This window comes from Anas platyrhynchos, chromosome 5 (assembly GCF_047663525.1).
Source record: "Anas platyrhynchos isolate ZD024472 breed Pekin duck chromosome 5, IASCAAS_PekinDuck_T2T, whole genome shotgun sequence".
NCBI lineage: Eukaryota > Metazoa > Chordata > Aves > Anseriformes > Anatidae > Anas > Anas platyrhynchos.
This window is the reverse complement of record NC_092591.1, coordinates 38,312,481-38,329,214: the sequence shown is the minus strand read 5'-3', so window position 1 is coordinate 38,329,214 and position 16,734 is coordinate 38,312,481. Positions and strand designations below refer to the sequence as shown.

The following is a 16,734-nucleotide window of genomic DNA, read 5'->3' as shown; positions in this document are numbered from 1 at the left end:
CATTTTGACAGCATTTCCATAAATTCTTGAAAAGGTGGTAGATTAACTTCTTTTAGAGCTCAAAATAGGTTATGGGGAAAACAAGAATGCAGATGCATTGATTTTGTTAATGCAAGTAATTATATCTCAGGCAGAATACTATTGTAGCTGTCTCTCTGAGTTTGTGGAAAAGGAAAAACTCTGTAAGCCATAATATGCCTGTCAGTTGAAAAGTATCCTTAGAAGATAAAAGAAATGCATGTTTCTAAATGTATTGGTAATTTCAAAAATAACCTGTATAATGTGTGTATGTCTGTGTATATGCATATATATAAGAATTTTCTTGTCCATATTGCAATACCCAGTAACTTTTAATGTGTTTCCAAGGTTTCCTTTCTGGAGTGTTCAGAATATTTTCATCATTGTATGTGAGTGTATATAAATGATTTTATCGTGTGTGTGTGTACTGTCAGATCATATACTGGTCTATCTAGAATACTGCCTGTGCATACATGTATGTGTGCCTTTTTCAGTAAGAGTGGTCAGTGTTGGGAATAATCAAAGGTGTGCATCCCGCATTACCAAAATTGTGTAGTGAGTTGAATATTTATAGGCATATGAATTAGGAGTATTTATGTCAGAAGCGTCAGTACCTCAATGGCTCAGCATCTGCATCAGTCAGGACTGCTGTTGCATTCCATGCTGCAGATTTACTTCCCTGGATTTTTGTCACAGGTGCTTAGTTTCCCGAAGTGAGAGAGCACTCAACAGGTAATCATACAGACACATCATTACTTGTTCCCCTTCTCAAAACTTTTCTAGAAGGTAGAAGAGTCTTCCATCACAGGATCTTCAGGATCTTCACAGAATCACAGAATTTCTAGGTTGGAAGAGACCTCAAGATCATCGAGTCCAACCTCTAACCTAACGCTAACAGTCCCCACTAAACCATATCCCTAAGCTCTACATCTAAACGTCTTTTAAAGACTTCCAGGGATGGTGACTCCACCACCTCCCTGGGCAGCCTGTTCCAATGCCTCACAACCCTTTCAGTAAAGAAATTCTTCCTAACATCTAACCTAAAACTCCCCTGGTGCAACTTTAGCCCATTCCCCCTTGTCCTGTCACCAGGCACATGGGAGAACAGGCCAACCCCCACCTCTCTACAGCCTCCTTTAAGGTATCTGTAGAGAGCGATAAGGTCGCCCCTGAGCCTCCTCTTCTCCAGGCTGAACAAGCCCAGCTCCTTCAGCTGCTCCTCGTAGGACTTGTTCTCCAGGCCCCTCACCAGCTTCGTCGCCCTTCTTTGGACCCGCTCAAGCACCTTGATGTCCTTTTTGTAGCGAGGGGCCCAAAACTGAACACAGTACTCGAGGTGCGGCCTCACCAGAGCCGAGTACAGGGGGACAATCACCTCCCTAGCCTTGCTGGTCACACTGTTTCTGATACAAGCCAGGATGCCGTTGGCCTTCTTGGCCACCTGAGCACACTGCTGCCTCATATTCAGCCGACTATCCACCATCACTCCCAGGTCCTTCTCTGCCAGGCAGCTCTCCAACCACTCATCTCCCAGCCTGTAGCTCTGCTTGGGGTTATTGCGCCCCAGGTATCTTCTCTTCAGTCAGAGAAACTATCAGAGAAGGAAAACCAGAGTGGATGCCTACATGGATGTACTGCCTCTCATTTAATGCATTCCTGTCATTTCTCTACACCAGATGAAGCAATGGGACTTCATTTGCAGTACCTGCTGGTTTTAAAATACTGCAGGAACTAATGAAGACATTAAATGCAGGAATTACAGCATACTTCTGAGAGAGTATAACTACAGTCATGCTTTCTTTAGACTTCAGTTCATATCAAAGTTATTTGTCCTGTAAACAAGGAGCTTTTCAGACTTGCAAAAATGCATTAGCAGATATCAGCCTTGCTCATCCACTGTAGTACTATGTTGTACCTCGAGGAGAAGTCTTCCAAGCCAAATAATTAGATATACGTAGAGACTGGTGAGCATCAGGCAACACCAGTCTGGAAGAAAAAAAGAAAAAAAAACAACCTTTCCCTTCAGTAGCCTTTACAAATAAGTTTTCAAAGAGGTTCAAGCTGTCGAAAGTATGCACTCCCACCAATTCCGTTACTGAGAAACATAAAGCACCTAGAAGCTTTACTATCTATGTTGTGGGAAGGACAATTCTGGTTCTCAGATTTTCTGCCAGTCCTTTCCTTCTGTTACCTCTCTGATATTAATTAATAACTCATGACACGAGAGTTCTTACTGAATGGCACAATGTAAACAGACATTTTCAGTTGAATGTCTAATGAGTATTAACAAGGAGTATCACCATATGCTCAAAATATGCTTACAAGTGGAAAAAGATTTGAAGAAAATGTGTGATGGTCACATGTTCTTCCATGATTAGGGCTGCCCAACATGCTGGACTCAAAGCGAGGGCTTGTCTTTTAACTCCCTTAATGTGCACGTCAGAATCTGACACTCCACTCAACACTTTAATTATGTCAATGCAACCAATGCAAAGAAAGTTTCAAAAAGAATTTGCAAGTCATTCAACCAGTAACAAAACAGACATTATTCTGACATCTCAATTTAATGTATAAAATCCCAGATAAGCTTCCAGGTTTGGATCTTAATTCTGAATTAATTAATTAATTCATTCATTCATTCATTAATGAAATTAATTCTTGATTAATTATGAATTTCCATAAAGAAGACAAATCCAACTAGGACAATTGAGAACTGGGATGTGTTATGTTAGATCAACTTCATGTCTCATCATGCTTCCCTCTAATTAAAGTTCACCTGAAGTGCACAGAATTTTTTTCCTAAGCTAATTTCTAAACTCTGTGTTGGCACAGTCAATCACTGATCAGGATTCTTTTCCAAGCTACATATGACTCACAAAAAATGTAAATTGCATTGTTTAGATGACAGAAAGACCTTTGAGTTTTTGCTTGCTGTATGAATTGTTAGAAGATGTTACAGACTTTTTTTGTTTCCGTGATGGAGAGAATGAGATGAGAGATTTGCATGTGAAATGATGTGACAAATTCTTCAAGAACGTTATTATGAAACAACAACAAAAAAATGCTTTCCTTTAATTGTTTGTCCATGTATCTGCATTCACACTATAAGCACATGTATAGAGAGTCATGCAGGCTGGAGATTTTGTACCCCTTGCAGTACTGATAGTGTGCTCGTTCTCCCCCATACCCTGTGTTTATACACTCCGTTTTTCTAGTTCGTGTCAACAGCTGGATATTTACATTATATTGTATCATTACATCGTACTTTATTGCTTCTAATAGGCTGTTTTCCTTCTCATTAGATCTTTATTGATTTAAGTTAGTTTTGTTTCTTTTAAAATTGACCCCTCCCCCCCCTTTAATTTTGGCACAGTCTGTATTACACTGGATTCTGGCTTAGAAGCCAGACTTTGAACGCCAAACCTAGCTGTGCTCCTGGAACCGCTGTCCAGCCACACCCTTACTCCAGCAAAATATGTTTCATAAGAATGCCTTTTCTATTGTGCTTAGAAAGTACTTACTGGACGGGCTTTTGATCTGTTTCTTTCATCTTCTGTTGTTTAGGGACATTCGTGGCTTTCGTAGACCTCTCAACTAAGAAATTGCCTGTACAGTGGGAATATAAAAGCAACCATGGCCAAACTGTTGGTGTTGCTTTTCCCTGATTATAGGACAAATGGTTTCAGCCCCCTACTTGTGGATGTTCCTGGCATTTAATGGGATTTCTTACATGCAATTGCTGCCACAGCTGGTATTATATTCCATTTTTCCTCTCTGCCTTTCTGCTTCAGTTTTGCCGCGAGAGAGGTACATGATATAAACCAAGCAACTGCAGGGGAAGTTGAGCATCCATTCCCTTTGGCATCTAATGTTGAAGGGGCTCATCCACTATTTTTGATTTGGAAGAGACGCTAGCAAATATCTGAGGGTGTCCCAAATCCCTTTATATCTTTAGTGATTAAATTCTGATCACTATTATGACTAGAGTGCACTCCTCTTCTGTTCCAGCAAGAGCTTCAAATGCATTCTTCAAATGATTTCAAATGTCTGGACAAAAAAGTATACTCACTAGCTGCCTGCATGGAAATAGGAATTACCACTCCTTATTTTTCCAGCTATCTTCATCTTATGTTTCATAGGCTCTGTGGCTTCAGAGACTGCATGGCTCCATACATGAAGTGCTATACTAATGACATAAAATTATTTTAGCAATGCTATATACTTCCCAAAGCAAACAAAACAGTTCTGTAGGTATTCTCCAAAGAGAGAAGTATCTCTAGGATGAAAAAAAAAAAAAAGAAGAAAAAGAGCTGAAAGTTAATTTATGAGACAAACTAGTATATTGATCTTTAAAGCCTTTGGTTAGCTGGAGTTTAAGCATTCTTTGTGCTGCTGCCCTTAAGAGGGAAGATCAACATGCATTAGATTTTTCATTGCTGCAGTCTTCTTTGCCTATTAAATCTTTCTTAGAAATGAACATTAGAAATTAGAAACAAACAACAAGAGGTAATAATCTTGTTCACAAATCTCTTAGTGTTTTTCAGCAAGCTTGTATTAAAAATGAGGTTTCAGCTTCTCTCTGTGACCATAGTAACCAATTTTCTTTGACTTCTTCCTGTCTTTCTTTCATGCTCAGTTTTTGCTATGTACGTATCTCTACCATTCATCACCTGAAACCTGGTTAGGTCTTGGGGTACCTGCTTATTTTGTCTGCACAGTTCTTTTCATCTGATCCGGTACAGCGGGCAATGCCTTTTGTGGCTTCCGTCTCACTGGAAAAGCCAGTTCTGAAGTGGGATCACACTTAGCCTGGATGAGATGAGAAAACATGGCTCAGCTTCATTAAGCAGCAGATTGCTTTTGGCAAGTAGATAAGTAAATCAAATTTATATAAAAGCCCTAGTCATTTTCCATGTGACCTGTTACATTAAGATTTGTTTGGTTATATTTGCCCTGTAAGAATGTATCTTGCTGACTCCTTTTTTGAGATCTATCAAAAAAATTTAATGCTGTCCTATCGTAACTGCTCATATTGTAACTGGCTAGGGGGTTGAGTGAGTTGCAGTAAATAGATTTCTCAAAGTTCTTGCTTTTAAGATTGTCAAAAAAGATGAGTACTGGTAGTGTGTGTGTATATATATGCGTGTATGTATTTGTCAGTATATTATATGTGGACTTTTTTTTTTGTTATTTTTTTTTTGTAAGAAACCTTCATATTCCACAGCTATTTACAGGTAGTGTCTTAGTGAATTATGGAAGTGATTAGATGTAGAGAAATGGAGTGTAACTATAGGAATAAGGACATTGAAATACTCAGTGGCTGGGTGACAAACTGTCTGATGCAATTCAGTGGAGATAAATGTATATGGGAGGTGTGAAAAAATCCTAAATTTGCATATAAAACAGAGGACTTTGGTTTATTGCAATCCCAGAATGAGGTGCTAAGGTGGATACTATTAGCCCAGTGTTCAGGAGCAACTGCAGAAAAGGAAAGAAAAGAAAAAAAATAAAAAATTAATGATTACGGAATGATTAGGAAAGGAACAGACCAGAACACAAAACGGTATCTGATATGCATGAGCCTCAGGTGTCCCACCACATACAAGGGTGTGCGAGGGTCTGATCCCCCAGTCACAGCAATGACATAGTATGGCTGAAAAAGGTTTAGAGTCCCCTGACTCTATATAGAGAATAATAGAGGTATAAGAATGATCTCATTGGCAGAACCACTTGCATATGAGGAACAGATGAAGAGAATGAAGCAGAAATGCTCACAAACAGTACAAGTGGTTGCATTTCCACAGCACTCTGTCATAGTTTTACTGCAAATTTTAAATTAACTCCCATGCTTAATTTATGCAAATTGGAAGACTGACACAGCAGGCACTGAAGCCTCGACTGTATGTCTTCTATTTGTTAACAATTTAGTGATTTTAAGGACCAAAAAAAAAGGAATTCCTACTAATAGAAAGTATTCACTTAAAACTGCTGAAGTTGAAACCTTATCTGATCATAACACAGCAGTCATCTCTTTTTCAGAAACTGGTTCAGTAGATTGCATTTTTCTGAAAAAAAAAAAAAAAAAGATTGATAGCTAGTAGAGTGCAGATAATTCTGCTAAAATAGTGTAGTTTATTTTGCTATCATAGTATGTTTTCTGTGTGGATGCTTTGTTACGTTTTAATGGTTTGATTGGAATAACACAGGTTGGAAGACATGGAAGATGACACATGCCTCCCTGTCATATGCAAGTTTCTAATCTGTATTGAGAGTGATGCTTAGTACTTGAATGCATGAGTACAACTAATTAAACTTCTCTGGTGATTATTTTGTTTGTGGTACCCTAATCCTATTAGTCATTATTTACCCCATCATATGCATAATCCACTGTCTAAAACAGTTGAGGAAAAAAATGATATTGTTTAACAGAAAACTAATAAAAAACTTCCTTCCTGGAAATTTCATAATGGAATGGTATAGAATAGACTCTACAGAATAAACAGATGTGTTGAGCCATGTGGCTGGAGGCATTTTGTTTGCTCAGATGCTTTTATTATCAGATGCACAAGATGTATCCAGATGAGCTTTCATGCAGATGAAGCTATATTTAAGAACAGATACAAAATCAAAAGTTTTAAGTGAATTCTGTATTTTATTGAGTATGCCAGATAAGTGGCTCATCTCATCTCTGACAGTACAATAGAGGTGGAAAGTTGGCTTGACTGATCTCTTAAAAGCTTCCACAAATGGTTTTCTTCCAGCTAAACAAAATCAAAGCAAAAATTGTGGAGACAAAGTTAAAAATGGTTTCCTTAGCCATAGTCATCTCATCCCTAATGCCAAGAGCTGAACATTTATTTTGGACTATGTCTACGTTATCAGTTCCTGCAAAACGGTAAAAATGCATCTGTACAGTAAAACCTTTGGTGCTCAGAATCTTACATCCATGTCGGATGCTCTTCAATGTGTTTTATTTTAAACTACTTCTAGTATGATTCTCTGAACGTTGTGGAACAGCTGGAGTGGACTACGTATGCTGCTGCAGTCCATCTTCCAAATAAGTTTTATCTGGAAGGATTCCAGTTCAGGATTTAAAGCCTGCTTTGCAATACGAACCAAAGTCAGAGTCAAAAGTACACTGCTGTTAGGAACTAGCAGGCTGTGGTAGAGATGTCCTCAGCCTCCAGGACATATTTTTGTACCACAATATATCAAGATTACAAATAGTTTGAGATTCATAATATAGTACCATCATTACCCATGCAATACTATCTCCTGAGCTCTGTACTAGAGTACTTAGCTCAGTACCAAGCTGGTAAACTGACTCAAAAAAAAAAATAAAATTCTAGACCAGCGGTCTCCAAATTTCTTTGACTGTGCACCCCTAGCTGTAAAAAATTGTGAGCATGCATCCCCAGTATGTGAACATTTATTTATTTACAAATTATATACACATACTTCTGAAGTTCTCATATTTTTTTCCTTCACCCCAGTGGCTTGTCTTGCACACCCGTGCAGCCCACTTTGGAGACCACTGATCTCACCTATTGAAACAATTTACTGGTTGAGGGAACATCGCAACAGTTAGTAATAGAAACCAGCCACGAGTCTTTTTAGCCGGCTTCTAGATTGCTCAGTACTAATCGCTCCATAGAGGATAGAATTCTTAAGAGGCATTTTGAATTCTCCCATGCTTTAGTTTTATATAAGTCCAGTTTCAAGTCATTTTACCGCCATGGTGGTCGTAAGTTTCTTAAAGTAATCCAGCATTCAAGATTTCATCTGAGGTGTTTACAGAAATGAAAAAAGAAAAAAAAAAAAGAAAAGACACACAGACACACAAAAACAAACAAACAAAAAACCACAGAAGTGTTCCTTGAACACATTAATATCTATCTTACTGAAAATCCAGTAAGTTGTTGAAAGGGTCGAGAAAAAAATCGCAGGAGGAAGGCTTTCCAATGTTTAAAATGCTGTACAGCAACAGGAAGGAAGCCCAATTAGATGTATTAATTGACTGAAAGGAATAAAGTCTGCTTCTGTAACACAAGCAGAGAGGAGAAAAAAGCTATCCCAAGAGCTTCCCACTTTCTCTCTCTCTCTCTCTCTCTTTTTTTTTTTTTTTGAGATAAAAGCCTTATTTTGTTAATTAACGTTGGTAACCACCATATTTTATCTAGTTGTCTAGTTTGTGCTAGCTATAGTTTATGGAATTTCTTCTCTTCACAGCTTTTATATACAGGGGCGAAGAAGCGATGCTGCAGGGTGAGAAGCCAGACAGGAGGGCAGGGTGCAGGTACTGCCTGAATGAGATGGGTCTGTCTTGGGTGCAGGTGTCAGAGGCCTGAGGAAGTAGGATCAGTTTGGACAAGTATCTAGAGAATTATGATTGCAACAAAAGCCAGTTATTTTTGCCAAGGTGGAGATAACACTGATTGCTATTTCATTGGACATTATTATTAGCATTATATATTTTGCTGCAAGGTTGCATAGTTTGCTAACAGTGTTATGATATTATGCTACCTTTGATGTAATTTGAAGTGGCTAAGTCACAATATTTGCTTTTCTGGAACATCTTCAAGCTCCATGTGGAAGTATTTCTTAGCATGTGCCTATCTAGTCAAGAAACATGAGTGATTCCAAGTCAAACACTCATATGAGGTTAAAATTTGATGTTTCTCTTTTTTATTGTTCTTTTCCCTGGGCTTTTTATACATTCTTTTTCTGGACACCTGTGTGATAAAATAGGTAGCATTTTGATTTTATTTCCCATGACAGCGTTCCTGTACCTTTGATTTATCAGCAGGATTTTCAGAAACAATGTGACTTAATTGTCCTTAGAGAAATGTATGAGGGAGAGAATGCCACTGAATCATCAGTTCAGTAAAGGTGCAGTGGTTGCAGAGTTTTAAAGTATTTTCACATTAAGAATATGCAAGGATTTCTAGGATTGGTCTGTCAGAAGTGTTTGCATTCAATTTCAGATGCCTCGTCATTCTGACAAACTTAGGTGGAATATTAAAACCGCAAAGGTAATGAGTATTGCTTGTGCTATTTCTGCATAGGCTGCCATTTCTGTTTTCTTGTGGTACTTATCATCTGCTTTGTTACTGTTTTTACCCTCTGTCAAAATAGCCTTGAATTTAAAGATTGCAAATATTGTAACATTTTAACAGTTTTGCTTCCTTATTACAATGACATAGCCCACTCTACCAAATGCAAGTGTGGAAATTTGTACTGCTCAGTATTGTCACTTGAAAGGGTTCTTCTGCATTCTTCCAGTGAAGTGGTCTTATTAGATGAATATTATTTGAAATCAGTGAGGATTATTTAATATTTATCAGTCTTGAAAATGAAGCTATGTATTTAAGGATATCTTATGAAGATAAGAGCTTACAACCAAGATGCTTTTAAATTTCTTATCCTTCTTTGATAAAAATAGAAAACAATTCTTTATGAATTTGGGGCAAGGAATGTGTTCTGTGCTCTAATAAAAATTTATAAGGAATAATGCTACATAGAAAAAGGCAGGTTGTAAAAATAAAGCTGAGCGTTTGGGACACTGAACCTAATGCTTTAGTTTTTCAGAGTACCTTAAGGCTGTAAAAGACAACAGACATTTGTCCTCGGGCTGTTTTGTAGGAAAGATGCTTAAGTTTAAAATCAGAGAACTGAAAAGAGCTGCTTTACATAAAAAAGCTTGCAGTATCTCTAAATGTTGTGCAGAACTGTGAATGCTTCTGTAGGTGACACAACCAAAGGGATAGTTGTGTTTCAAAAATGAAAAACAAACAAACAAACAAACAAACAAACAAAAAAAAACGAAGTACTTTGGTGTAGGTAAAGCTTCTACATTCATGATATCCTCACTGAGTTGACTTCTGAGAGACCAGAAAAAGAAATGAGCAGTAAATGTGCACAGATAAAGGGAAATCATCAGTTTAGCTGTGATTAGGTCTTTTTTGCATACATAACTGGAAAGCAGTTAGGACACACATTCTGAATGTGCAGCCAATAGCTGATATATAAGCAAGAAGCATTAATGATAATGGCACAGTTCCCCACTTCTGCCATTTTACCTTACATAGAACATCTGAGATATGCCTCATATACTTAGGTACCCAAACACTTTTATGATGTATTTTTATATTTAATTTTTTATGTAAGGTAATACATATTTTAGCATAATACCTGTGTGTGTATGTGTGTTCAGAATATTTTGTATCTTCGTATTTTTCGTACAATGTTAGTACTCTAAACTCTTTCAAATAAATACAGGAGAAGTAGTATTTTAGCAAAGGCATAGTTTTGACAATACTAAAAAGTGACCTAGTTATGTTGCAGTTCCTCTAAAACCATGGCAATCTCATATACAAAATGAAAAATAAAGGGGAAAAACAGGGCGTTTTCTCTTTGGTGAACTAAATCGCTAACTTCAGACTAGCTTTTGTTGAAAAGATTTTTAAATTCACTCTGGCTGCTAGATCTCTACCAATGAAAACAACACAGGCCATGTTAGATCACTTATATTGCCTTCTGAGGATGGCAGAATGATAGGAAAACAAAGGAAAACAAATTCTAACCGTCCTTGTAATTAGGTGTTTTGAGTACGTTTGAAGCATGGAATGAAAATGTGATCAACTGTCTTCAACTTTTATCCCTTTTTATGGTCTAAAAAGCACCTGTTCTGTCATCAGCAGACACACCTTAATTCATCAAAGTTAAATAGGATTCCAGTTTTTCTCTTGGCTGTGTGAATAATGTATTTCTCTTAAGTCACTTCAGCATTTTTGTTTCGAAATTGGGAAGAAGATGCAGTGCCTTGAACTCCCTGCCAAATACTGTCCAGGTAGCAAGTTTATTTCACACACGGGGTAAAATAAATTACTTCTTACATCCAATAGAAATTAAAAACAAAAACAGTTTAAAATTGAAACTGCAGTATAAACAATCTTTCTACTGCCCCTTCTAGTGAAGGTTAACATAAAATAGTTCTCCAGATTGTTGCTGGTTCTCTTATACAAACCTCTTCATGTAAATCTGATTTAACTCTCTCCTCTGTCTTAGATTATCTACAGGGAACCAAAGGTAACATCCAAAGTACGGAGTTTACAAAATAATTAAACATTTTGTTATCAGAAAAACACTGAGATCTATCCAAACAACAGAGATTACTGAGAAAATTTTCTCCAAGTAAGTCAGTGAGAAATTCACTATTTCCCTTCAAAAACATCATTCTAATAAAAGGAGCCTAAAGGACTGAAGTCTGTTTAGTGTTAGTCTGCAATTATTTCTTTAGCAAAATAGTGTTCTTTTGTCAGTACTGTGAATAGGGATAGCCAAATGGTAACTTGCTAGTTATACGACCTTCAGTCCACTATATTTAAAAGAAGTGGCAGTCTGCTTTTCAGTGAATTGCTTTTGTCATTATTATCTTTTTTGTAGAGGTTCAAAGCTGAAGTACATCAAACTCAAATTTCCCAATATCCAATGAATGAAAGGCAGGTGTCTTAGACAGAACAACAACAACAACAACAACAACAAAACAAGTAAATAAATAATAATAATAATAATGTAAAATAAAATAAAATGCGCATACATGTAGAGAGTGATATACTACTAATTCCAATTAGCTTATTTGCTGTGGCAAATGATTTTATGATACAATCTTAGAGGTATTTTTGAATTTTGGGTGACAGACCAGAAAAACAGACCTACTAAAAATAGCTCTGTTTCTGGAGTTAGAAGTGAAAGCTGTAACAGCAGCTAGAGACCTAATGAACTACCTCAGTATGGAATAGCTGCAATGGCTTGGAAATTGGGTTCATTTCTTAGAGTTGATCAGTACTTATGATTACACCTCCAAACCAAAAGTCCTAAATGGACAAACTGGCAAATATTGTGTTTAGGTTTAGAGGTATAAATGATAAATGTGAAAGCTCTTGGAATACTACTCCTTTGGAATTCTGTTTTCTGGTAGACTTGGTCTTAAATCGCAAATTTATAACTCTTAACAGAAGAAAAGAGCCTTGATCTTTTTTTAATGTCTTTAGGAAACACAGATGTTGCTAGGCCTGTAGAGAGAACTCTTAAAGGACAGAAAAGACTTGCTTAGTAATCGCAGGGAAGAAGCAAGGGCTTGTCCTGCTGTTGCATCAGGAGGGCGCACTGCTGAAGGAACAAGGGAATCCCAGGTGGCCAGTTTTTGTTCTACACGGGTGTGGGGGAGAGTGAGAGGGAGATAGTGCAGGCTTCTGTCAGGATCTCAATAAAAAGGACCAACAATAAATGGTTTAATAAAATATCTGCTTTAATAAGACAGGATAAATGGAGCGAATAAAATCTACATCACTTCAGATGCTGGGAACCCTGCCTTCACGCAGCATTGGATAAATCCCCAGGTGGATTTCTCCACAGCACACACCTGCCTGTGGAGAGAGATTCCTTCTATTTGGTCCCTTGAGCTACATTATTATTTTCATACAAACAATCAACTGTATTCATAAAGGTGTTCTCATGAGGCCAGACTGCTGGTGTGACCCCAGCACCCAGCAGGAGCTGCCTGCAGGCTCCACCAGCGCGAGGAGCAGGCCGAGCTGTGCTGCCCTGCCCTGCCCTGCCCTGAGGGATTTGTGTGGCACGGCCCAGGCCTGAAGGCCTTGCCGGACGGGCAGCCCGGCCATCCGCTTGCTCACGTGGCTGCTGTGTGGATCGCTGACTTCTTGAGGTGTGACAGCCTCCTGGTCAGGAAGGGTCAGTGCAGTATTAGAAATATTATAAATAGAAAATCTTGTGGTTTGTAATTACCAGAGGGCATTGCCCAGTTCTTGCTCGCAGATACAAGTTCTGGCATGCTTTCCTTCACACACTAATTCCACCTACTCTCTGTTACTGAAAATACTGTCTGGATGACTCTTCTGACTGTGTAGGCTCTTAATCACTATCCAGCAGTAAAGTGGCAATTGTCTCTACAAGGGAAAGTAGTAGTCCAGAGATAACATATACCACATGCATCATAATCCTCAAAGTAGAACGTGTGGGAGATGAAAGGGGCAGTATGATATTTTTACTTATTATTGAGATGATGCCTTTATTCTAAACCTAGCTGAACAGATGACTGCAATGTGACTGTAACATGTCCAGAAAGGGAAGTTTTGTGATTTAAAAAAAGTTTACTTGCATAAACATTTGCAGATAAGAGACTGTATGTTAGAACAATAGTATATAATGCAGGTGGTACACAGTGGAAACAACTCATCATTTCTTATGTTGCTTTTTTTGAAATATATAAATAACTCAGGATTCTTTTAAAGGTTACTGTGTGTGTCTTCTTGCATCTTTAAAATAATGAACAAGTACTTCCTAGTCCAGAGGGCTTTCCATGGTCTCACAGCTCGAGAAATGACTCATGTTTCAGCAAGGAGGGCTCTGTTCCTGTGAAGCAGCAGACATTTCATATGTATAAGCTCCAGTTAACTGTCTGATTCAAGTGCAGCACTAACAATGGGAATGCACTCTTTTGGCTAGAACCTGCTGTACCTACAACTGCACTCCCTAAACATTTGTATAACTACTGAGTCTCGCTGCTTATCCATTTGGAAAACTACTCAAAAAATAGAAAAGTATTAATGTATTCTCTCACCATTCTTTTTCAAAGGGAAACAGGAGGAGAGAGGCATGACATACCATTTATGAAAGTATAATGAATAATTGCAGCATCTCTATGTTAATTTTGATGTTTAAAAAAATTGCATTTTCTAGATAGTTATAAAGGTTTGATAAAAATTTCAGTTAAAATAAGTGAAAGCAATTTTAAAATAAGTTTGAAAAATATTTTCTGAAATACTTAGCTCAAAAAAATTACTTAGAAATATCTGTTAAGATTAGCACAATACAAGTCATTTGAGGTTTAGAATTTAAACATAAGAAAGAACATTTAAGCCAATTTAAAGTTTGGTTTGTCTTGTGCTAAGTGGTTAGACTGCATAAATCATCGATTGCTCTTGAAGCGCACCCTGTAAGGCCTTCACTTCTCTACTGCTACTCCTCAGTGCTGCAGGTTTTGCTTCTGGCACGGTTCTTGCTTTTGCAACAGGAGCATATGGTACAAATACATTTAGGGCCAGAGCACTTAATTAATTAAGCAGTAATTCATTCAAGAATAAGTGTTAAATGTACCTGTACAGATGACATTCTCAGTGCAAGAGTTTCTCATCCTGATATTAATAGTCTTTGTTTCAAAACTCAGTCACAGAACCAATATTTATGGATAGAACCAGCATGTTTGAAATTCAGGGACTGCAAAGCATTTCTGAATATACCAAGAATTTCTCTGCAAGAGTCAAGAGACTCTATGATCAGTGCAAGCATTTGTAAAGATTGTTCTTCCTGTAGCAGAAGGCAGTCCATATTTGTCTCATTCTGATTGTAATGATTAGTATTTCTTCTATGATTCTTAAATTTTAGCAAGTGAAGTTTGGAATTTCTCTAAGAGAAAAAGAGAAATGGCAAGTGATTCAGCTTGGAATCATCCTTTCCACTTCTTTTCATGTTTTGATTTGAACTTTGTTCATGTCCTAGTTAGCCTCTGTGGCCTTGTTAACATTGTGAGTTTAGATTGAGTTAGATTGCTTCCATGAAGCAATTGCTTTATGAAGCTTCTGTTTGCTCCATTTGCAGCAACTTTTCCAGACGACACAGACTTCTTACAAAGTTATCCTTGTGAGCTGGCTGAGGTGGAGGCATATTTTATATGTTTATATGTATATATGTATAATCCTTGTTATCTGACAAAGTGTTGGCTTATCATTCTGTATAGCGCAGTTTGTTTTTTTTTTTCCCCAAGAAATTAGGACCTTAGAAACAATGGAGATCCCAGTACAAATAATTCTGCAAAGATGCTCTAGGTTGTTTGACATTCTGCATATTATTTTGCCTGAGAGATTTCCAATACCCATAAAGACATGTTTGAACAACCTTAGTATCCTGGCAGATTTTAGCTTCATTTATACCAGCTGCAGAAACAGTTGGAGGATGATTTTGGAATCTCTGTAGGGTTTTTAATGCTTTTATTACCACCTGACTCCAAGTAATTTTGTTGTTAATATGTATCATGAAAAAATGAACATCTTTTAAAAAAAGATCCAAAAGAGAAATGGCCAGAAAGTTTCAGCTCTTAAGGAAGAAAACAAAAAAGCCATTCTTAGGTGAGTTGTTCTGCATCAATTTTCCCTTGAGTATAATAATCAGTTGAAACCTTTGATTGTAGTGGGATCAGCTAATGCTAAGACACCTCTGCAAGCTGCAGTGGAAGTAGAAGGTGGCTCATCAAATTCTATGGTAACAGCTTTCACCCAGTATCATTTGTAATAGCTGTAATCTTTTGGGCTTATAAGAGAGGTTCTGCATACACTGAATCCTGAAAAGGTCTCCCTTTGAGAGAGTGGCCTTTTTGTTCAGAAAGAAATTTTCTTTAAGATGCCCAAAGGTTCTCTCACTACATTTTAGTCTTTGGATGCTAGTACTCTAGAGTTCAGGAATAAACAATATCCTAATCATCAAGGCTGCCTATTACTATTACTAGTGCGTTCTGTTAATCTTCTATTATTCTCTATCTCTGTAAGAAAAAAGCATGGACTTGTAGGAAAAGACTTTTTCTGTAATAATCACAGGTATTTATTTTTCATTGCCTTCACCAGCAGTCAGCCTGTTGTTTGCATTAAGAACAGTCAATGAATCTCAATTGATTTTTATCCTTTCCCTGTCCCTTTTGAGAATCATTTGCATTATTCCTACGATTACTCCTAGTCAACAGATAATGGAGAAGTGCAGACAATCTGATCAGTTCCAGAATTACTCCAGTCTTCTTTCCTCTCTCATATACTTCTCTCTATTCCTTGTTCACATATCCCTATCACAAGAATGTATCAGAGCAGCATGTCCTTACCTTCCTCATATCTGGAGAGATAAAGAACTCTGCTTAGTTTTGGAAGCAGGGTCTTCTTACAGATGTTTTGTTGTTTTCTGGAGGCTAAATCTAGCATTGATTGTTAGACCCGGAAAATCATTTACCATCTAAAAATGGTACCCTGTAATTTATTCCTTATTCATCTGTGGTAGTAATTATTTTTGAGAAAAATATCTTAGTATACTCACACATGGTGACCTGACTTGTACAAGAATCCTTTCTCCATCAAATCACACACAACATTTAGGGTTCTCTACAAATATTTTTTTATTTCACATTACTTCAAAAAGATGAACACAGATGTCTTTTTGTTATGTGGTGAGGCTACTGGATGGCTCTTGGTGATTGAGTACATTTTCACACCTCACAACTCAGAGTTAACTAAAAGAGCTGATCAGAACACATTAAAAAGTTTATGATTCAATGGCATTGGAAAACCACTGCATTATAGTCATTCCTTCTCTCATATTAAGCTCCTAAATTTTTATTTATTCTGCCTGCATCTATGAAATGCACATCTGGTGACTGTTGCCTCGGCTGCTGCTGAAGTCTTCTTATGATCTTATAGATCCTGGCTGCCATTTTACATACTCTGTACCTTTATAACAGTGGAGTAATTTTCTTCAGTCATCCAAAATTCCTTCTTGAAGTGGTACCAGCGTAGCCAGGCAGTGAGTCTTCAAGTACTCATTCCTAGGTCTTATGCTTCTTTGATTGAATTTTATACTTCACTTTCTTGATTTCATAAG

At 37.4% G+C, this 16,734-nt stretch overlaps 1 protein-coding gene across 28 annotated transcripts in view; it reads left to right on the top strand.

Moving 5' to 3' along the window:
* Positions 1 to 16,734, top strand: part of GPHN (gephyrin) — a 279,461-nt gene that overhangs the window by 114,831 nt on the left and 147,896 nt on the right. The window lies entirely within an intron of this gene.